The sequence below is a fragment of the Rhinatrema bivittatum genome, chromosome 2 (genome assembly GCF_901001135.1).
Source record: "Rhinatrema bivittatum chromosome 2, aRhiBiv1.1, whole genome shotgun sequence".
Classification (NCBI taxonomy): Eukaryota; Metazoa; Chordata; class Amphibia; order Gymnophiona; family Rhinatrematidae; genus Rhinatrema; species Rhinatrema bivittatum.
This window is the reverse complement of record NC_042616.1, coordinates 595692812-595716227: the sequence shown is the minus strand read 5'-3', so window position 1 is coordinate 595716227 and position 23416 is coordinate 595692812. Positions and strand designations below refer to the sequence as shown.

The 23416-nt window shown below is 44.8% G+C and overlaps 1 protein-coding gene across 3 annotated transcripts in view; it reads right to left on the bottom strand.

The window, feature by feature from the left end:
- GREB1L (GREB1 like retinoic acid receptor coactivator) overlaps positions 1 to 23416 on the bottom strand; it is a 729370-nt gene that overhangs the window by 457312 nt on the left and 248642 nt on the right. For 2 of the 3 annotated variants that reach the window (XM_029591103.1, XM_029591107.1), the window contains exon 3: positions 3978 to 4095. The exons of the other annotated variant lie outside the window; for it this stretch is intronic. The gene's annotated coding sequence lies outside the window, so the exon portion shown is untranslated. The remainder of the gene's footprint in view (positions 1 to 3977; positions 4096 to 23416) is intronic. 3 annotated transcript variants of the gene reach the window in all.

Genomic DNA, 23416 nt, shown 5'->3' with positions numbered 1-23416 from the left:
AATAAAACAATTAAAATTATAACAATTAAAAGCCTCACAAAACAACTGAGCCTTCAAAGCTTTCCTGCAACACTCATGTAAGTAGCCTCATGGGGAGGTTGTTCGAAAATGCGCAACTACTAGTACGTTGTAATCTAGCAGACTCAGCGGCTGGAACAGTCAAAAATTGTTGAACCGCAGAGCGTTAACGACCGCTGAGGCTGATATAACAGTAGTCAATTCTTTAAATACCCCGGGCAATCTCCACAAACAGCTTGATGTACTAGAGTCAGAACTTCAAATTTAACTTGCTGCACGACTGGTAGTCAATGCAAGTCACACAAAAAGGGGGCAATATGCTCTCTGAAAGGGCATTGTGCTATCAAGCAAACAGCTGCATTCAATAACAACTGTAACAAGCGTTAAGCAACCGAGCCCTATATAAAGGGCATTTCAGTAATCTAAAACAGATAAAACAAAAGAACGCATTGAGATCTTTAGGTTTTTCTGTGTGTTTCTCTGTTCACTAGATGAGTCTGATCCCAAAAGTCCAATTGGGCTTTTCTTCGTGGGAATACACATAACTGTCAGGCCGATTCAGTAAACTGCGCGGGAGAGCCGGCGCTCCGAGGCAAGCGCCCACTCTCCCAACACGCACCCAGGCCACTCTCCTGGGTGCACGATTCAGTATTCAAATGAGGGCCCACGCAAATAAGGAGGTGGCGGCTGTCAGCAGGTTTGACAGCCGATGCTCAATTTTACCGGCGTCAGTTGTCAAATCCGCTGACAGCCACGGGTTCGGAAAACGGACGCCGGCAAAATTGAGCGTCCGTTTTCCAATCCGCGGGCAGATTTTTTTTTTTTTTTCTTTCTTTTTGGGGAGCCTCCAACTTAATACCGCTATGATATTAAGTTGGAGGGTGTTCAGAAAAGCAGTTTTTTCTGCTTTTCTGTACACTTTCCCAGTGCCGGTCGAAATTAACTCCTGCCTTTGGCAGGAGCTTACAAAATAGCAACTACATGCAGTAGTTGCTATTTTGTAAGAGATATACATGTATACATTACCAAACTTATTTGCACACTTTTACACCTGCTAAATGACTAGCGCAAGTGAAATTGGACTTCTCTGTTGCCTGCACTTTTGGGTAAGAGGGACTCAGGGTGAAGTGTAGAGGATCTAGGTGAAGTGGCAGAGGTATCAGCAAACTGGTGATTTGCAAGTACACATGCAAGTATTTCCAAAACAGTATACCCCAACACTTTATAAAATGCCTGCCTCCATGAATAAATCAAGGTTATTATGGGAACATGTTATATTCCTTTTTGTGTGTAAAACACTTTACACGAAACATATACGCTTATAAAACAGGTAGACGAAGTAAATGTTTTCTTGCATTATAGTTATTCGAGTGTACTGAGACAATACGTGCACAGTTTCAGAGCAAACTTGCGTGGTATTTTATAAACTGTGTGGCTCCTGCCACACAGTTTATAAAATGCTAGCATAAATCTCCACATGTTCGCTTACGCATGTAAATACCGTACTGCGGGCAGGTTTAAAATGTAGGCATTCTCCGGCTTTTCTTGCAAAGAAAGCATAAAAACCGACGAACGGTCTTGGCTAGGGAGCTAGAGTTTAAAATTTATGTTGCAGAAGGAATAACTGCCTAAGCCTGTGACATCAAACATCCTATCATCTTCACTATGACTCAGGGGAACCCTTGCAAAGGGTCTGAATACTGTCACGTTCACAGTGAAAACTTCAGCATCCTTATGTCAGGGTTTGCGGAATCTACTGAGTGGTTCATTTATCTCTAATAAGCTTTGATTATTGGTATAAAATCACAATGGGTTAGGGAGCTAAAACTGCAGGTAGGCTGTGCACCCCCCTGCGATGAGAAGCCTTTCTTCCATGAACAGAGGCTCTATCCACTCCCCATCCCTCTCATCCCAATATGACACCCTTCACCCCGTGTCTTTTCTCCGTCTGAACCAGGTCTTGGCTCTGACACTGATTTGCGTCTCCCATACTGCAAGTTAACTTTTGGGCAGTTGGGGGGGACAGAGGGGAAGAGACGATGCCACAGAATACCAAGATGTTCTAGCCCTTCAGTTAATTTCTCTCTACTTTTGCTTCCCTCCCCCCCCCCCCCCCACCCCCCAAAAAAAGCCAGTTTCTTCTGTCTGCCTCCTCCCCTCAAAAAATATCCAGAGAGGATTAAAAGGATAAAATAATTGTTAAAAGTTACAGCTAACACTAAACTGTGCTCAGATCCAAGTCTAGCCCTAAGCGCAATAACGATCTGCCTAGTCCAGGAAAAGCTTGTGCACCAACTCCACTTTCAAGGGGAAAATGGACTTCTCAAACAGCCCTTAACAGCCTTTCTGCCTAATCATGGGGTGGTTGTTGTTGTTGTTGTTTTTAGGTGCAGAGGACGCTATCCTGGGAAGAAACTGTCTCTCACCAGTTTGGAATTCTTTTCTGATAGCGGAGTCATTAAAGGGATAAACATTTGGGAAACCAAAGTACACATCGACCCCAACTGTCCTTTTCAGCCCTGCATCGGCTGCACTAGAGACTAGCTGCCAGCCTTTAGTAAGGATTATCCTTTCATTTACTCAAAACCAAGGCATTCCTCGGATAAATCAGCACTTTTTTTTTTTTTCTTCTTTGCCTTTGGACCCATAAAACCTTTTCACCAGGCGGATTTTGAAGAGAATCCTCCAAGGTTTTAGGAGGCTGTTCCTTTTACTAAGTAACAAAATACACCCCCATGGTGTCTCATTGACCCCACTCAGCTGTCCTTTGACCTCTTCAATTGTTGCAGCCTAACTTCAGGGGGCCAGGGAGTTGGCCGCCCATATCAAAAAGACTTATGTTGCTTCCTCCTGGCACCTGGTGCACCAAAATGCAACAGTTCTCTTTTTTCTGCTTTGCCCCAATCTCTCTCTCCCCCCCCCCCAGCCCCACCCCCACCCCCTTTTATACTTGCATTCCAAACTAAAATGTTACCAAAAGCAGGTTTTTGAGGGGGTGGAGTGAAGGATTCTTTTTTTTTTTTTTCTATCTGTGTGGTAGCTAAGATGCAATAAATGGAACCCAGGCTATGGCAATGACCCCCCCTTTATTCTACTGGGCCTCAATGCTGCCTGCAGGATACGACGGGGGATCATAAACCAGGAGCAGCAGGCTCCTTGGCCTCCTGGAAATGGAACGCCAAGCCACCAAAAATTTATCATCACTTGACGGCAAAAATAAAAGGGGCTGATGCTCTTCTCTTAGTTATACCAACAGCAGCCAGCGACACAGTATTCAAATTTAAATGTAGCCACACCAAGGTTTTCAAGATTAGGTGCATTTCATCTTAATGTCAGAAAATGCAAACCATGTGCAAGACATGTCTACAACAAAAGGAGATATATACCTCCTCTAATCTCTTATATTTACTAACTGCAAAATCAATTACTTACAGGATTAATTCGGAGAAGGGAAAAAATAAAGCGCTCTATGAGCTGTGTGCTCAGCAGCAATTTTTTTTTTTTTTTTTTTTTTACCGTAAGTGTTCTTACAACTGTGAGCAGCCATAGAAAATAATGCAGTTCTATTCCTGGACCGCCTGCACAGGAACGTGAACGCAGCACAACTTAAAAGAACACAGCATACCCGGACTTCAGTAGGAAGAGATCGAGCAGGGAAATGTGTTGTTTCACAGAACTCATGTTGCTGTGATATATTTAACGAAGACACTGTACCTTGCCGGTGGTGCATGTATAAGGCACTGTACACACAAAAAAAAACCCTATCTACAACCAGTACCCTGACGCCAACTCAGTTTCATAGTGGAAAACTATCTGCCAACACGGCAGCCCCATCACGAACCATTTTAAATGTGAATAATCTCCAGAAAAGCCCATTGCAGAAAGAAACAGTCTGTATTATTAAATAAAATGAAAGGCAAAACTAAAGGTATAAGAAGAGCAATCATGCAGTACAGTACCTGCTTTATTTCCTTCAATCTTTTTGAAATACATGCATGATTACGTTTGCAGTCAGAAGACAAGAGAATCTTGCAATCACTTTATTGAAGATGCTGTTTATTGGTTTTTTTTAAATACCTGCAAAAAAGAAATTATATATATATAAACCCACATTTGAAAATAAAAAGTATCTTCACAGCACAGATACCCTGCAGCACAGGGATAGCCATTACCAGATGAAAGGCTGCCTGCCACAGTCCATGAGCAGAATGAACACTATGACCAATGTGAGGATTACAAATAATGAAGCCCTTTCAGCACAACCAGTTTTACATTAAGACTGTAATCCATTTAACATGATGCAGTTACTATAGGCAGAATATAAATATTTTAAATAAAATAATAAATAAATAGACCTGCACCCTGGAAAAGGACCAAAAGGGTTCTTCCCTACCACCCAAGGTAACAATTCATGGCAAAATTAGCAGAAAAGCATGCATAGTTATATCTTAAACACTGAGATGTCCACATCATGCCAAGCCTGTTTCAAAGTCTATCCTTTACAGGGTCAGTGCTTTTAGTAGTGTTTATTTTACAGACTAATAAATCCCATGGCTGACAAATGTACACTGTAAAACCTAACATCCTAAAAGTACTGTAAAACATGCAGCTCTGAATATATATACAGTAAAATATGCTACCCACAGAAATAACAACAATACAAAGCATCAGAGGAAGGGAGGCCTTCAAGGGTGACTGCTGCTGGCCACTTAAGGCATAGAGAGATGTAGCATTGAAAAGCAGGCTTCCAGGCCAACAGGGAGACAGGCTCACCCATCCTTCACCTTTTTGGAGAGAGAAAGGATTGAAAAAACTAAGAGAGAGGGGTTGGGGAGAATAAAACAAAAAGAAAATGGAGCCATGTATGAAAGCTCCCACTTCTCTGATATTTTGTTTCAAGGCTTAAGCCAATATGTTTATTCTAAGAACTCACAATCCCATAGCATTTAAGTAAATGCCAGACAAACCTGCCTCCACGCCCCACAAAATCAAAATAAATACCAGGAGTCACAATTCTGAGATTCTCAAACCCATGTTCATGATCACAAGGTCTTTTTGTCCCTATAACACACTGAATGCATTTTTTTTGTTTTGTAAATGACTTATGTGCTAACTGCATGATTGCATTGGTAATTAACACTGTGACTTTCTGTATTTTAGGAACATGGGGAACAGTTCTGGAGACAAGATTTTTGAGAATTCTGGATGCCCTAAGGCAGTCAAAATTACTCCTTCAGCTCTCAACAGTTGCCAAATGTGCAGCAAATGTGCAAAAAAAAAGGTTACAGAATACCCTGATGGGCCTACAAATAATCCTATTGCTTGGTGAGCTGACTTTTTCTCCCAGTTATCTTTCCTATAGCGTATTCGGCGTTACTTTCTGGCATTTCTTTGCTTTAGCAGTGGCAGCTCCTCCCGCTGGAGAAATACTGGTATTTCCCAACATACCTAAGCTAGAACCCGGCGCCGAAAGTTTCACCCTGGACTCACACAGTCCTTCACAATGAATCCGTCTTGTACATACACTGTAAGCATGACGAGCTCGTTTGTTCTGAATGCACAAACAAACCTTGTGCTCTCCTACTCTCAGCTCGCTAAATCTTTTCACAGAAACCCTGCTGACGAGAAAACCTTCATCTAAAAACAAGGGGAAAAAAAATCAAAACAGAAATAACAGAGCAGCAAGTACATTCGCGGTTCATACCACAAAGTGTGCAAGATGTTCAAAAGCACTGCCTTCCCATTCCTTTCACCTTTATTTCCCCATATACTAAAAAAGAAAAAAGATTTTATTTTAAAACCTTTCGTTCTCCGCAAGCCCCCGGTTTCCTCAGCGTTGAGCTATCCCGCCAGCCGAGCCGAAGGACCATTTCCAGCCGGGCTTGGGGGGGGGGGGGGGTGTCAGTCTGGTCGCTCCTCACATTTTACGCGCGCACTGGACTCCGGATACCAGCGACCATCCCTCCTCTCGCACCCAGCACAGCGACTCGCACTCCTCAGCAGCCCTCCCCGAGATGAAATGTACTTTACCTCTCGGATCCACTCTACGAAAAATAAAAATAAAAGATTTTTGCCTTCCCCCACCCAAAAAAAAATTTTACAACCGGCTTCTCAAACGTCGCCCTGTTTACCCGAGCCCGACCTTCTTCCCTCCGGAGCCCGGGTGGCCTCGCTCCGCCGCTAACCCTAAGCCCTGCCACAGCCCGGGCTGGCAAGGTCAAACGACACAACAGAGAAGGTCGGTAATTCAATGCCGCCGCCGCCCCTGGCCGCAGAATTACAATATTTTTTCGCCACGTGCTGCACGCTTCACCTGCTAGTGCTGACTTTTTTTTTTTTTTGTATTTTCTTCTAATTACATTCAGAGCGAGGACCTTTGGCCCTAGGCCACGGACCTCTGTTCGGCCTGTCACACACCCTGGTAAAGGGCCTGCTCCTCTCTGGTCGCGGCTTTCCTCCTCCATCTATTATTTACAGCCGCCGGGGAGGGCGAAAGATCCTCCAGCGGCTTCTAATCATCTTCATTTCGTAGCCTTTCAACGCGGGCTTCTCCTCAGGAAACTCTACAAAGACATTTTTCAATCTCCTGGTTGTTTGTTTGTTGGTTGTTTTTTTTTTCTTCCTTGCTCATCATCTGATAAATGCTTTTACCATGGGAGGCGGCATTTCAAAAAGTTATCTGCCAAGATTTCCAGACGGCGGGCGCAGCGCTTTTAAAAGCAGCTCTGCTTTTGCTCAAGAGAAAACAAAACCAAACCCGCAGAAACCAGCCGAGTCAGAAACCATGCGTCTCTTCAACTGCTATCACCACCACCAATACGCGTTAAGAATGGGCCTGACCTGCCTTCTCATTTATCAAGCACAAAAACTCACACAAATGTTGTCAGCTCACTTTTCCAGCATTATTCCTTCCAGTGCTACAGGAGTGCTCCGGGTGTCAGACAAGCTCGGGCAGCAAGAGAAGAAACAACGTTCGAGTTCAAAAGCGTATTCCCGCAAACCAAGTGCAAGGACTTGTCTTTTCCCTACCCTTTGACGCAGAGTGACTACCTCTGATCACTGCCATCACGGGCAAAGCTGCTTCTCCGGGCCCTTTACAGTAGCCAAGTCATCCATCCTTGCTCCCACAGTGCAGGGCCTGCTCTTGGTTTCTAACATGGTTCCCCCCCCCTTATCGTCAGTTTCTCCACCCCCGCCCCTCCACAGACCTCCAACCCCCTCCCCACCTCCTTTGTTGTTCCTTATTTTCACCATTTGCTTCAACCAGCAGTTCACTGGAGACTCATCCATCTTCTGATGCCTGCAGTGACAGATGCTCTTAGGAGGGACCATACTGGTGAGTGAACAAAAGATAACATCGCCTCCAGGAACTCCAGACAGGCATACAACTGCAAGCTTTGAGGCAGGACTCTGCAGGCCAACAGTGCATCATAAACCTCTCAAGTGAAAAAGAAAACAATCAGAAAGAAAGAGAAAATAATTCACCACCATCAAAAGGGGGAAAAAAAAAAAAGTAGGGTTTATTGTGGTAGCTTGGAGTCTATTCCACAAACAGCTTTTCCAATCTATACCTACTTTTGTTAAATAACAGGAAAACTAAGCCAGCTTCCTGAAACACTTTTCCCAGCCCTTTCAATGGCCGAGCTTCTGCCACAAAGATCAAGGTTTGGGCAGCAGGGAGCTCACTTGGCCTCCTGATTGAAACAGCAGTGCTATCTGGATTGTTTAGAGCAGTGGCTTCTCTATTCCCTGCCCATACTGTTTCCTCTTTCCTAGATGAATCTTTTTTTGTTCAAATGTACTTTACTTCTAGTGATTTTACTTTTTATTTACACAGTTCCAATAAAACTAGCAAAGACGCAGTCAAAACATGTTAATGGAACAGTACTTTGGTAAAATTACTCTCTCAAGGAGTGGGGAGTTAAGAGTGAGGCTCGGTGGGAGGTACCCCTCCCTCATTCCAGTACTGCTTCTCCTCACATCCCAAACCCTCAATCCCATCCCTAGCCCTATCTCTCCTTCCGACTTTCATCCCTGGTGCTCTCTCAAACATACACACACACCACTGGCATCAATCCCTTCTCTCACACACACATTCAATGGATCACCTCTCATCCTGATCCCCTTTCTTCCCCTCTCACCTCTGTGTCACCCTGCCAACCACAGATTCCCTCGCACACCCTTTCTGATGTCTCTTTCTGCTGCCTGGCACCCACAGGCTGTGCAGCTCTCAGGATGCCTACCATCATAGCAGCCATGGCCTGACACTGCTTCTGACGCACCATGTGGCCAAAACCTTGGCTGTCACTCCTGCTGCCATGATACCAAGTCCCCTTCCAGCATCACTTGCTGTAATCACAGCTAATGTAGCCTGTCTCTGCTGGTACTCACGTTGCTGCCCAGCTCGGCATCACTCATTCTTCCCACTGCACATTACTATTTATTTATATAGTACCGACATTCAAGCTGAGATATCACATTGGTTTACATTCAGGTACTGTAGGTATTTCCCTATCCCCAGCGGGCTTACAATCTAAGTTTTGTACCTGAGGCAATGGAGGGTAAAGTGACTTGCCCAAGGTCACAAGGAGTGACAGCAGGACTCAAACCCTGGTCTCCTGGGTCATAGCCCACTGCTCTAACCACTAGTCTATTCCTCCTCCTTGCATTCCTCCTACTAGCATTCTTAACTCCAATGCAGCCCTCTCTGGTGCTACAGTCCAACATAGCCTAAAGACCGAAGCCAGACTCTACATACCGTGTTTCCCCGAAAATAAGACATCCCCCGAAAATAAGACCTAGTAGAGGTTTTGCTGAATTGCTAAATATAAGACCTCCCCCGAAAGTAAGACCTAGCAAAGTTTTCATTTGGGAGCATGCCCGTCGCACAGAACACCAGAGCATGCAGCTGTGATTTTTTTACCCTGCAGGATTCACAGTTAGTTGTCATCACAAACCAGCGTAACCAGACAACTATTCAGAATATAATAAATGTTCATTTTTTTTGTTCAACAATATATGTGAATTCTTCTTCATGGAAAAATAAGACAGCCCCTGAAAATAAGGCCTAGTGCATCTTTGCTAGCAAAAATTAATATAAGACACTGTCTTATTTTCGGGGAAACACGGTATACATGCGTGTTCAAGAGACAAAAATTGCCTAATATTGCAACAAAAGATATTGACATCTTGTGGCCATTGTTGATGCTGCAGCCTCTCACATTTCCCAGACAGACAAAAGGATGCATTGTTTTTCAATTTCTTTTTTTATCTTTGAGTCAACTCTTAAATTATTCAGGTTACAGTGATTCTTTACGTGCACCGGTATGAAGCATGCTTTAGGTTCTGATGAGCAGCAGCACGGTACTGAAGATTTAGTCAGATTCATAACAGTGGTGCTTTTTAAAAAAAACAAAACCTCTAAACACTAATAGCTTCTGAAAAATCAAACATAAAAGAATGACTATTATGTTATGTTATATTACACTTATAGACTGCCTTCCTCAAAACAAAATTCAACCCAAAGACGGTTCACATCATAATAATACAGTAAATAATCAAATACACCATCATAATTATACAAGAATAGAAACATAGAAATGATGGCAGAAAAGGACCAATGGTCCATCCAGCCTGCCCAGCAAGCTTCCCATGGGTAGTATCTGCCACGCTATGCAGATTACCCCCATGAATCAGTCAGTTTTGCTTGATGTGCTTTGCTTATGGACTTGGTCGTTGACGCAGTCCTGTGTTTTTTCCTTAATATCAGTACCCCGGACTGAAAAAAGTCATGGCTCTTGTTGGTTGCCCTGAATCCAAATTTCTCTTTCCTTTTAGCCCCCAACCCCTCCTTCAAAGCACAGAGTGATGTTGAAGTTGTATCAAAAGCATCAAGGCTTATTGGTTAAGGGTAGTAATCGCATGCCTTCTGTTAAGGGTAGTAACTGCTGCTCTGTGCTGGTTATCTCCATGCTCATCAGTTCCACAGACTATAAAAGTCGGGATCTTCGTTGTTTGCTGTTTAAATCCAATTCCCCCTTTTCCCCTGCCGCTAAAGCAGACAGCAATGTTGGCGTTGCATCAAAAGTATCAAGGCTTATTGGCTAAGGGTAGTAACTACCACACCAGCAAGTTACCCCATGTACGCTTTCTTCGTTTCCTTTAGGACCCGACCATAGAAGCAGTCATAATCCAGAAGATACAATAGTACATAAAAAAAAAATCTAAAATGCATCAGTGTAGCAAATATTGGGCACTAAAACAGGATTGTTGGATTATGTGCTCAAACAAGTTCTAAAGGGACTCAAGTTGGCAGTCTTACAGCAGGGACTGTCTGTCCTCTTACACCAGGTCTCTTCTGCAGAAGAGATTAATGGGAATTTTGGTCACTGGGCCATGTGACCTCAGACAGGCACGCTACATCAAAAATGTCAAGTGGCACTTGCCAATGTGAATCCAAGAAAAATGCCAATGTCCAACATCTTTTGATAATATAAAAGCGAATTTTCAAAAGCTGCACGCGTAAAAAGTAGCATACAATACGCGTGTACAATAGCATATATGCGAGCTCATGCTGTTTTTAAAAACTCGAAATTCCTTGCACCTCCAAAAAACATTTTTTGGAATATTAAATATCAAGCAATCCCAACTCCAAGAATATTCCCTATAGTTGTTCTTAATTAATATTCTTATACTTTCTCAATCTGAGACATTATCTCTTTATTTTTATTGCAATCTATTCAAGATCTCAAAACGAATATCATTGAAGGAGAAGGTGGAATGTTTCATAAATTTTATAACATTACTACCATGTAATGTAATGAATGGTTTAATCATAAACTCTCCATCTCCATCCTTTATCCTTTTTTATTTTATGAAATGTGCGCTAGCTGGGGTAGATTTTGTAAATTTACGCAAGCGCATAGTTCGCACACCAGGCGCGAACAAAAGTATGCTGGATTTTATAAGATACGCGCGGCTACGCGCGTATCTTATAAAATCCAGGGTCGGCGCGCGCAAGGGGGTGCTGAAAGCAGGCGTAAATCTGCGCGTGCCAGCGGGTTGCTGGCGCGCCATCACCCGACCCGGGGGCTGGTCCGGAGGCCTCAACCACGCCCGGCACCTCGCCCCCGGTCCCGCCCTGAACCACCCCCGGACACACCCCTCCCCTTTTACGAAGCCCCGGGGCTCTGCGCGCGCCGCCGGCCTATGCAAAATAGGCGCGCCTGCACACGAGTGACTTGCACACGTAAATCCGGCCGGATTTACGCGCGCAGGGCTTTTAAAATCCGGCCCTATGTGAATTAAAATGAATGTCTTTGGTATTTTTTCTATTTCTCCAAATATTTTAACGGCACAGTCGTTGTCATGCGTCGCTCTTAATCTATTCACTGAATATAAGTTGTACCAGTTAAATTTTAAACATAGACTTAAAATATAGTAAATCTCCGACTTATCTGAAATGAGTGTCGTGGTCTACTCATAATTATCCACCCGACAAGGCCTTGTTTCAGACCTGGAAAGGTCTTTCTTCAGGGGATGTATTTATCCTGCTGGATAGTCGATGATACATATGTTTTTTTCAAATATTGTTTCAATCGCCGCTGTGCTATCGTCTCCTTTGGATCGTACTCCTATATTTTTCATTTGAGCCGTACTTGAATCTTTATGAATTACTCAAGCTGTGAATATTTCCTCCATTTTTTGCTTGCTCAGAGACAAAGCTAATGAGCTCACCAAACTCAACATGCATGCCTAAATCAGTGTCCATGAGTAAATTTACACATGTAAAAAAGGGGCAGGCCAGGTGCATTCCATGGGGGAGCCAACATCTGCACAAGTAAGTTAATATTTTACAAGGAATTTATGCATGTAAAAGTGGCACTTTACTTGTGTATCTTTACTCCTGCTCTATATCAGAACTAAGTGATGGTAAACATCTTAAAAGTGAAAAAATGACTGGGTGAGGGGTCTGGGTGAAATGGGAGGGACTTAAGGCTGAACAGCCAGGAGGGTCTTCATGAGCTGCAGATGGACTGGGCGAACTGGTTGGCAAATTAGTAAAACTGGTTATTTAATTGCCATGCACATGTTAGAAAATCCCCCGACTTGCATATATAAAAGCAGACTTATGCAGGTAAATGCATATAAATAATGTGGATAAAATCTACTTGAATATCCTTTTAAAATTTGCACACACGTATCTGGCTATATTCTGACTTATCCGGCTATGTAGCACCTTTGCCGCTACTTAGCAGACAAATTCGAATTTATCCAAATAATCAGTAGCACTTATTTGGCTAAATTCCAATTTATCCAGCTAACTAGCAGCAGGCATACTTAGCTGGATAAGCCTGAAAAGTGCTATGTAGACGGATGAGTAGAGCTTTTCAGACTTCTCCAGTTAAGTGCCGCTACTTAGCTGGATAAATCGGAACTTATCTGGATAAGTGTCGCTACTTAACTGGATAAGTGTCGCTACTTATCTGGATAAGTCCAAACTTGCACAGGTCATGGATTTTACATACACAAGCATGTTTGCATGCATATGTACTCGTATTTTATAACCTGTATATACTGTTTGGGGCGGATTTTAAAAGCCCTGCTCGCGTAAATCCGCCTGGATTTGCGCGAGCAGGGCCTTGTGCGCCGGCGCGCCTATTTTCCATAGGCCTGTCGGCGCGCGCAGAGCCCCGGGACTCGCGTAAGTCCCGGGTTTTTTTTAAATCGGGGGCATGTCGGGGGCGGGGCCGATCGACGCGGCGTTTCGGGGGTGGGCACGGGGGTGTGGTTTCGGCCCGGGGCGGTCCGGGGGCGTGGCCGCGCCCTCCGGAACCGCCCCCGGGTTGCGTCTCGGCGCGCCAACGGCCCGCTGGCGCGCGTGGATTTACTTCTCCCTCCGGGAGGCTTAAATCCACGGACAAAGGTAGGGGGGGGGTTAGATAGGGCCGGGGGGGTGGGTTAGGTAGAGGAAGGGAGGGGAAGGTGAGGGGAGGGCGAAAGAGAGTTCCCTCCGAGGCCGCTCCGATTTCGGAGCGGCCTCGCAGGGAACGGAGGCAGGCTGCGCGGCTCGGCGCGCGCCGGCTGCCCAAAATCGGCAGCCTTGCGCGCGCCGATCCAGGATTTTATAAGATATGCGCGTATCTTATAAAATCCAGCGTACTTTTGTTTGCGACTGGTGCGCCAACAAAAGTACGCGAACGCGCATTTTTTAAAAATCTACCCCTTTGCGCGCAGGTTATAAAATACTGTAGCAACTTTTCATGCACCTATATACTTGCGTATATGGGTGCATGCAAGCAGTTTTGAAACTTATCCTCCCTCTTTGAATCGGATACAAAACCAAAAAGTTGTTAAGTGGTTTCATTTCACGTGATCGGTGGAATAAGTGATTCCTCTTAAAATTATGGTTGTCAAAACAGTCGTTTCCTCCCTCCCCCTCCCAATATATTCTGAAAATTTGGTATGAACCAGATGGAAAACCAGAAAAGTTATTAGGTGGCATAATTACAGATGCGATTTCATGAAATAAGTGGACTCCCTCCCCCCCCCCCCCCCCCCCCTCAAAAAACTACTGATCATGATTCTCAGGTGCAGAACAAATGCAAGACCAAAAAGATTTTAGGGGACGACAATGCTGTATGTGTCTTTCTGGAATATGTGGATCTAGAAAAAAAATAAAATAAAACAAAACATGTCCAACTTCTCTTGGCCCTCCCTAATATGTCCTGAAAATTTGATGTCCACAGGACACTGAATGGCAAAGTTATTAACGGGCCATACACAGGGTAATCACATAACCCTCCTTTCCTTCATAAAGTAGGATAAAAAACTGGAGTCTAAATATCTTTTTTTTTTTTTGTCATAGTATTGCTGATCATTGCATGTCAGCATTTTGAAATGCAATTCAGCAAAAAATTGTACTGTACCCTAACCTAAAAATATAAAACAGCTGCAAATAATATGGCCGAATAGTATAATGTTAATTACACACTGTCTCGTGGCAAACAGTTAAACACAAATTCTCATAAAATAAAATCTTGGCATATGAAGGGAACCAGCGAGTGAACTCTTGTTGTACTTTTGTCCTTGTTACACAATCTCCAGCTTGGGCTGTAAAAGATAGAGAGAAAGGTCATATTAACATCTCCCAGCAACCAACTAACGAGCAAGGGAAAATTGCACTGAGGATGGCAGGCTCTCTGCAATGAGGGGCTGAGAGAAGACATGCACCAAGAAGCTCGTTGCTCAACAGCAGAGGTCTGTTTTCATTATAAAGAGATAAATACATGATGCTACATTCAACAAAGAAAAAAAAATATCCAGAACCCAATGAGCCTGCTAAATATCGCACAGTAAATATTAATACATTGGAAAATCATTTATCTTAAGATCATTAACTGGAAACTTATTATTCACAATCCAGAAAAAAAAAATTGTAGTCCCCCAGGCCTGATCCATTTTCTGAAAAAACTTCTACCATCTGGAAACTGGTTGGCTTCATAATTTATCCATTAGCCTGAAAACTTCCATTATCTGAAATTTTTTTATCCCACTATCTGGAACATCCATTATCTGAAAAATTATATTATTTGGGCTGGCATCGGTTCTGATTGTTCCAGATAAATGTTGTTCTACTGTAGACAGATACGAGTTGGTGGTTCTCATTTTCAGCTGCCATGTTAGTCTATTTGGATATATAAATATAAAGATCAGGAAACTAGTTATTGCTGGTTCCCTTTTAGGCATTCTTGTATGACTTCCAATAAGAAACCCTGATGGTGAGATTGTGTCAGACTGTCTGTGACCTTGTCTCACAGGCAAAAACCAGGAGAGGTAGGATGCTGTGCTTTAGTGGGACTTGAGACTGTGGTGTGTGCTAGTTACAGCTGTTGGGTTTCATGCTGTTTGGACAGACACTGTCAGCTCTACCAGACTTTTACTGGGAGTACACTTTCTGTACTTGCTTTCATCATCATGATCTGAATAACGCGTACCAGATGTACGAAGCACTGGGGTAATCTTATATATTTTATTTAAAATCACTTATATTCTACCAATCCACAAACTATCGTTCTCAGTAGATTGCAACATAAGTTTCATACAATACAATTTATTCAACACAAAATAAACAAAATTAAAATAGCACAGCAACTAAAGGGCAGAATCATAAAAATAAATAAATAAATAGATAGATAAATAAAACCCCACAGAGGCCAACAAAATCTTAAGCAAAAGTCAGTGCAATTAATCAATCAGGTGATTACTATGACTGCCCCTTCTATAAATAAACTGGGTTGATATTAGTTCTAATAGCTGATTAAAAAAGAAAAGCCTTTGTGTTTTTTTGTGAAATGTGAAATAAGTCAGCTGACGTAGGTGCAGTGGGAACATATTCCAAAGAACAGGAGCACCAATCCTAAGAGCTCTAGTCAAGAGTCTCAGAGAAATGCAGTGACTTCAAAGAAGCCGCAAAGTAAACTTCCCAGCTGACCATAAAGCAAGTGTCATAATAAGACAGAGAACCCTTCAGATGTACAGGTAAAAGGCAACTAGTGGAGTGTTTGGAGTAATATGCTTAAAACATGATTGACCCCCCCCACACACACACACAGAAGGATTAGGTGGGCAGCAGTGTTCTGAATAAGGTGTAAAACTCACTGAAAGACTTACAGGTCGATCCAGTAAAGTTCAGTTGAAGATTTCTCGTCTGTAACGAGCTCGCTGCGCACAATTCGGACGCGTAAGGCAAACCAGCGATACAGTCTCCAATTTTGCGCATCCGTAGTGCTTCTTAAAACAGACGCGTAACCCTTCCCGCACCCGGCATGTAAATGAACGAATTAGCTGTATAATGAAGGAATTAGCTATTCCCCTCCGATACCGTAACGCGCGCTCAGGTTCTCTCATTAGTAACGCACTGTTTTGCCGCGGCCGTAACGTGTTAGTTTACCGCCTCCCCCTAGTAGGAGTTAGGACTGTGAGTCTAGTAATAAATCCATCGACACCGCTTAAGATACTCAAAAACAATAAAACACAATTTAAAAAAAAAGCGATACAGAGATGATCGAGAAAATGTAATGATGTGGGACACATAAAACCTGTCAGAAGAAAAAATAAAAATTTTTAAATACCTGTCGGAGGGCCGCGTGGGTCCAGGTGGCCGGCGTGGGTCCAGGCGGCGGGAGCCGGGTGGTCGCGTGTTAAATCTAGGCCGCGGGCGGGTGGGCGCCTGTTCCGGGTGGCGGCGGCAGCGGCGGCGGGGGGACACGCGTTAGTTCGAGACGGCCGGCAGGCGGTCGCGTGTTAAATCTAGGCCGGGTCCGCACAGGCGCGCATTCACTGCCGGTGGGGGCTGCCTCTCCCGGCAGCCCCCACCAGCAGTGAATGAATGAATGCGCGCCTGTGCGACCCCTGCGATTGGGCGCTCAAGGCGTGACGTCACGGCATGTGACTGCCTTGAGCGCCGAATCGCAGGGGTCGCACAGGCGCGCATTCATTCACTGCCGGTGGGGGCTGCCGGGAGAGGCAGCCCCCACCGGCAGTGAATGAATTCATTCATCCAGGCGGAGGAGCCGGCTGCTTTCGCCACCGGCTCCTCCGCCTGGATGAATGAATGCGCGCCTGTGCGACCCCTGCTATTCGGCGCTCAAGGCGTGACGTCACGGCATGTGACTGCCTTGAGCGCTGAATCGCAGGAGTCGCACAGGCGCGCATTCATTCACTGCCGGTGGGGGCTGCCGGGAGAGGCAGCCCCCACCGGCAGTGAATGAATTCATTCATCCAGGCGGAGGAGCCGGCTGCTTTCGCCACCGGCTCCTCCGCCTGGATGAATGAATTCATTCACTGCCGGGAGAGGCAGCCCCCACCGGCAGTGAATGCGCGCCTGTGCGGACCCGGCCTAGATTTAACACGCGACCACCCGCCGGCCGTCTCGAACTAACGCGTGTCCCCCCGCCGCCGCTGCCGCCGCCCGGAACAAGCGCCCACCTGCCCGCGGCCTAGATTTAACACACGACCACCCGGCTCCTGCCGCCGCCGGCCGCCTGGACCCACGCAGCCGTCTGAAACTAACGCGCGTCCACCCCCCGCCGCCCGGAACAGGCGCCCACCCGCCCGCGGCCTAGATTTAACACGCGACCACCGGCCCCCCGGATCCCGCCGGCCGCCTGGACCCACGCGGCCCTCCGACAGGTATTTAAAAATTTTGATTTTTACACTTCCTGGTACCTGTCATTTCAAATGTCATTTGAAATGACAGGTACCAGCGCACCCTGGTTACTGTATAGGCGCTGTATTAAGCGCCTATACAGTAAAATGGGTTACGCGGCCATAACCCTTCCCTACCGCTTTAAAGCCGCGGCATGCATTTGCATGCGATTAGAGGAGAGTATCGGGGAGTTAGTGAAGAGAACTGTGCGTGCGGGGAGGAAGGGTGCGCCTGACACTACCGCACTGTTTCTACCGCGGCCTTACTGGATCGACCTGTTAGATAGACAGAGTTTCAATAATCAACATAAAAGTACTAAGGATTAAACTACAGACTTAAAATCAGAGGCCAAGACAAAATCATCAAATACCTGTCAGAAAAAATCCAGGGTAGAAAGCAACAATATTTCAGAACTGTGAGCTTTACAGAAACCATATCGCCATTTATCAAGAATCATGAATTAATCCAGAAAACCCTGTTAACTGTAGGAGGGCAACCTTCTCCAATACTTTAGCTAAAAACAGGAGATTAGAGATAGGATGGAAATTACAAGGCTGAGCAGGGTCTAAGAAGATTTTTTTTTTTTAAAAAGGGTGCACAATGGCTTTTTTCAATGGTGTCAGTATAAACATTCTTGTGATAAGCAGCTGCAGGTACTTTTTAACCCATGCAATTTCTATGTAATGAAACTCCGGGGAAGACAACTCAGAACCAACATCAGGAAATATTTCTTCATGGAGAGAGTGGTGGTGGATGCCTAGAATGCCCTTCTGGAGAAAGTGGTGAAAGATTTCAAAGGGGCATGGGATAAACACTGTGGATCCTTAAAGGTTAGAGGATGGAAATGAAGAAAAGAGTGCATGGGGGTAACTTGCTGGTGTGATGGTTACTACCCTTAACTAATAAGCCTGTTACTTCTGATGCAACTCCAACATTGCTCTCTGCTTCAACAGCAAGATGTACCGTAATGAGAAACTGGACTCAGACAGCAACTAACAAGGGCCCTGGGTTTGATGGTTTGGGAAACTAAGTATGGGAGGGGCCTGTATGGCGCAGACCTGTATGGCAGGGTAGATGCTACCATAAGTTTGCTGGGCAGACTAAATGGGCCGTTTGGTCCTTTTCTGCCATCATTTTCTATATTTCTTTACTAATTTTCAAAATGAAAATATGCACATTTTCATTGTAACTTGACAAGGGTCAATTGAAACCTTACATTGTCATGTTATATTGCAAGTGACTTATTGAATTTTTAACTTTGTTGTTAACCACTACATTTTATGTCCCTCGCTCTTAAATGATTAGGTTATTGTTAATTCACCTTTGTTGATGTAAACTACCTTCGTTTGATGTAAACCGATGTGATATGACTTGTGTCATGAACGTCAGTATAGAAAATAATTTAAATAAATAAATAAATAAATAAATATTTTCACTCTGAAAATTACCCCAAAAAAGAACCTGCACCCATTTGCACTGGCTAATTTGTGAGGGCACTTTTTCCAGCAAAATCTACATGTATACTTTTGAAAATTATTTGCATAATTCTCCCCCCAACACACACACACTGGACCTATGTGGTTTATCTGTACACAAGAAGGGCAGTTTTCCACAAACCCATTTTTTATGGGAAAAGCAATGTTTTACCAACAGGAATGGCTTTTAATATTACCCTCATAATGGATGTACCCTACTCCTTGGAGCTTACAATCTAGTCAAGACAGACAAATAAGACACAGAACAAAAAAACAAACAAGAGCATTTGAGTTAAAAAAGCAAGGCCACGATTGAGAAAATCTAAAGCAGCTGGTTGTGGCTGTGATTAAATTCAGCATGATGGTGGTTTCAGTAAATATTTAGTACATTTCTGACTAGTTTTTTCAAGAGCTATGGAACATTGTCCCTTATTACCATTCACTAGCGTTCAAGGTAATAAGGAGGCTTCAGAAACTCTTACAATTGTCACACAATGCCAAACTGATTGTTGTGACACAGTGCCCTGCAAACGTTTATTAGTTTAGCCAATCTCAGGATAGCCAAAACAAGGCTAAAGCAGTAACAGAAGGGATGAAGAGAAGCAGAGGACCCTCAATTTAAAAAAAAAGACTTAGCGGTGCATATTTAAGTATTAAAATGCACCACCCAAGCGATTCAATGATGATTAAGGGGGCTGATGGAAAGAATAGCAAAGTAGATAAAATGAAACATTAGAAATTGTAGCAGAAGTACAGGCAACCACACCACTGGGTCTGTCTGGCAGGCTACACGTACAGACGTCCAAGTGGAAACACAAGTGATCATGCAACCAGGCCATTTTGCAGGTTACACTATTTTTTATATAAAACATCTGTTTCTCACTTTACCAGTAACACACACAAAAGGGCCAATGCAATACAGTTGGCTCAGCCAAACGTACTGCTTAATCCGTGGTTGGATGCGGGTTTTGGACGCGTGACCACAACCCCTTATTCTATAAGGGGATTAGCGCATCCAAAACGCGCATCCAACCCCCCTCAAAACTAATAGCCAGGGTTGCCAACCTCATAAGAACATAAGAAAATGCCATACTGGGTCAGACCAAGGGTCCATCAAGCCCAGCATCCTGTTTCCAACAGTGGCCAATCCAGGCCATAAGAACCTGGCAAGTACCCAAAAACTAAGTCTATTCCATGTAACCATTGCTAATGGCAGTGGCTATTCTCTAAGTGAACTTAATAGCAGGTAATGGACTTCTCCTCCAAGAACTTATCCAATCCTTTTTTTAAAACCTCGCTTATTTCCCACGCGTTTGGGCTTTTTTTTTTCTAGTGATTCGCTTTTTTTTTTTTTTTTTTCCCACTTCGCGGGCTGCTTACTATTCAGTGTTTTTTTCTATCAATTGCGTTTTTTTGGGATTGGTGGGTGGGCCTTGTGCCCAGCTGTCCCTGTGACTGGCTGCTGCCGACGATGAGGCCTGTCTACCATCAGAGGAGGCCGTGGGCAGGCAGGCACTGACGGCAAGCAACAGCATCCGGTGATCAAGGAAGATTTTATGCAACACAGCAGGCTTGAACGCTGAAGGGAGTGAAGCACTTAACTGGCAACAATCAAAAAGAAGCGGTATCTGAGTGAGCTTGGGGGGGAGGAGAATGAGTGTGTGGGGGCCAGACATGTGCTTGCGGGGGGAATGAGTGTGTGGGGGCCCCTGTTTGTATTTTATTTTTCACTTTGAAGGAGCTACAGAGTTCAGTGGCTCAGACTGGGGTGGTGGTGCACCAGTCACCTGTACATCTGACCTGCATGGGAGGGTGGCTAGATAGAAGCCATTACTGAATAATAATTGTGAGTTTAAAAACATTTACTTTTAGCGCATACTATCTGGAACAATCTGTGTAACGTCATGTAATCCACAAAAATCTGATGGACATTTTAGGGGGTTAAATACAGTTGCAAGCCACTGTATTTCCTCCTTTATATTCACAAAAGTATTTTGTAAGTGTTTTCTGTGTATAAATACCTTCTAATAAAAGTAGTTTTAATCTCATGTGTTTTGGGTTTGGTTTTTCAGCAAATAGTGACTGTTCTTTCATGATTACCTGACAACCCTGCTAATAGCAGTCATCACATGCATGTGTGTGTTGATGAGGCTATTAGCTATTCTCCCCAGATCCAAAAAAAACAAAATATGCGCCCGACCTGCACATTTTTATGCTAGGAAATTAGCGCCTGCCCTGAGCAGGCATTAATTTCTGAGCAACCTAAAAAAATTGTACAGAAAAGCAGAAAATGCTGCTTTTCTATACTTTAGAGAATCCAAAAGGACCAAAAAGTTTAAAAAGAAATTAAAAAAACAAAAGTGTGCAGGCGGTCAGGTTAGGAAAAGGGACACTAAATTAACGAGCATCCATTGTCCTAACCTGTGGCTGTGCACGAGCTAAACAAACAGAGGTACATCCCTAGGCTCCACAGAGGACCTTGGAGGCTTGATATCTGGGCAACAGCCACATTAATACTGATCACTTTTCAGATTGGGGTAGATTTTCAAAGGGGTACGTGCGTACGATACGCGCGTACCCCCCGAAAACCTACCCCAAACCCCCCCTGCGCATGCCGAGCCTATTTTGCATAGGCTCGGCGGCGCGCGCAAGCCCCGGGACGAGTGTAAGTCCCGGGGCTTGCATGGAGGGGCGTGTTGGGGGGCGTGCCGCAAGTGACGCGGCGTTTCGGGGGCAGGCTGCGAGTGACGCGGCGTTTCGGGGGTGGGCCCGGGGGCGTGGCGCCGGCCCGGGGGCGTGGTCGAGGCCTCCGGACCAGCCTCCAGGTCAGGTGATGGTGCGCCAGCAGCCCGCTGGCGCACGCATATTTACGCCTGCTTTCCGCAGGCGTAAATCTGCCAACAAAGGTGGGGGGAGGTTTAGATAGGGCCGGGGGGGTGGGTTAGGTAGGGGAAGGTGAGGGGAGGCGGAAGGAAAGTTCCCTCCGAGGCCGCTCCGAAATCGGAGCGGCCTCGGAGGGAACAGGCAGTGCACGCTAGGCTCGGCGCACGCAGGTTGCACAAATGTGCACCCCCTTGCGCGCGCCGACCCCGGATTTTATAAGATACGCACGTATCTTATAAAATCCAGAGTACTTTTGTTCGCGCCTGGTGCACGAACAAAAGTACGCCCGTGCGTACATTTATAAAATCTACCCCATTATTACTAAATTTGGTACTTAGATATGGGAAGGGAGTTGTGCTGGGTTTCAACTAAATAAGGGATTGTGTGCGCTCATCAGTATTTATTTATTTATTTTTATTTAGATTTTTATATTCCGCTTTTCACATAGATGAGTAACAAGACAAAATCCATCCTGGATAAGGAGAGTTATCTTACCAGCAGTCACACTATGGCTGGCAGCTGGGATATATCCTCACAGCGTGAGCAGGAATAACTGGGCAGACTGGATGCTTCAGTTAATCTTAATCTGCCCCCATCTAATGTTGTTTTGGGTACTTGCCAGGTTCTTATGGCCTGGTTTGGCCTCTGTTGGAAAGAGGATGCTGAGCTTGATGGACCCTTGGTCTGACCCAGTATGGCATGTTCTTATGTAATGCTTGTTAGTTGGAGCTGCCAAGATTTATTACACGGCTGTCACCTCTTTCTTTCTCAATCCTCATCCCGAGGGCTCTCTCTCTCTCTCCTTCATCCACCAGAAGTCTTAATTCCATTCCAGCAGTTTCTCCCTCTCTCCTTCCCTCTACCCAGCAGTCTCTTTTTCTCTCTCCTTCCCCTGTCCTCAGCCATCCCACTTTCCCGCACCCACCGGCAATCCCTCTGTCTCTCTCTCCACCCCCAGCCCTGTCCCCAGCAATGTCGTTCTCTTGTTCTCTCCCTCATCTCCCCAGCATTCTCTCAACGCTACCAGCATGGTCTATCTTTATTCCACCCCTTACCCCCCCATCCACATTAATCTCACTCTCATTCTGATGCAATACTGGCATGTGGAAAACAGGCGCTCATGATTGAGCACCGGCTCTCCTAACGCGCGCCATTTGACCTCTCCGGGGCGCCTGATTTAATATTTAAATCTGCTGCCACGGTAAAAAGGAGGCACACGGGGAAACTGTGCACCCCTAGCGCCTCCTCGGCAGCGGGAGCCCGGGGGAGGTGGCTGTCAACGGGTTAGGAAAAAAGATGCTCAATTTTATGAGTGTCCATTTTCCTAACCTGCGCACAGCCAATTCAGTGTCTCAAGACTTCAACTGTTGTTAATTAGCAGCTTGCTAAATACAGCATTGTCATATGCGAACTTCCAATGTCTTCTCAGCGTGTTGGAAACCTCTCCTGCGAATGGACGGAAAATGATAATTGTATTGAAAACCATGTTCACATGTGTTCAGGATGCTCCTCGTTCAAGGTTCAGTATGCCTCTTTGCACTGAAGTCTGCTACAGATACAGCTCTGGAAAATAAGACAAGGAAAGGTTTCCAACACGCTGAGAAGACATTGGAAGTTCGCATATGACAATGCTGTATTTAGCAAGCTGCTAATTAACAACAGTTGAAGTCTTGAGACACTGAATTGGCAAAATGACATATAGAAGTTCAACAATAAGAGATTGAGTTCTCTTCACTAAATACAGTCCATGGTATCAACGCAAGAATAGTTATGAACCAACATTTCCCCTGAAGAAGCCTGTATGGTGAAACAGAGGCCTTTGTAGGGACGC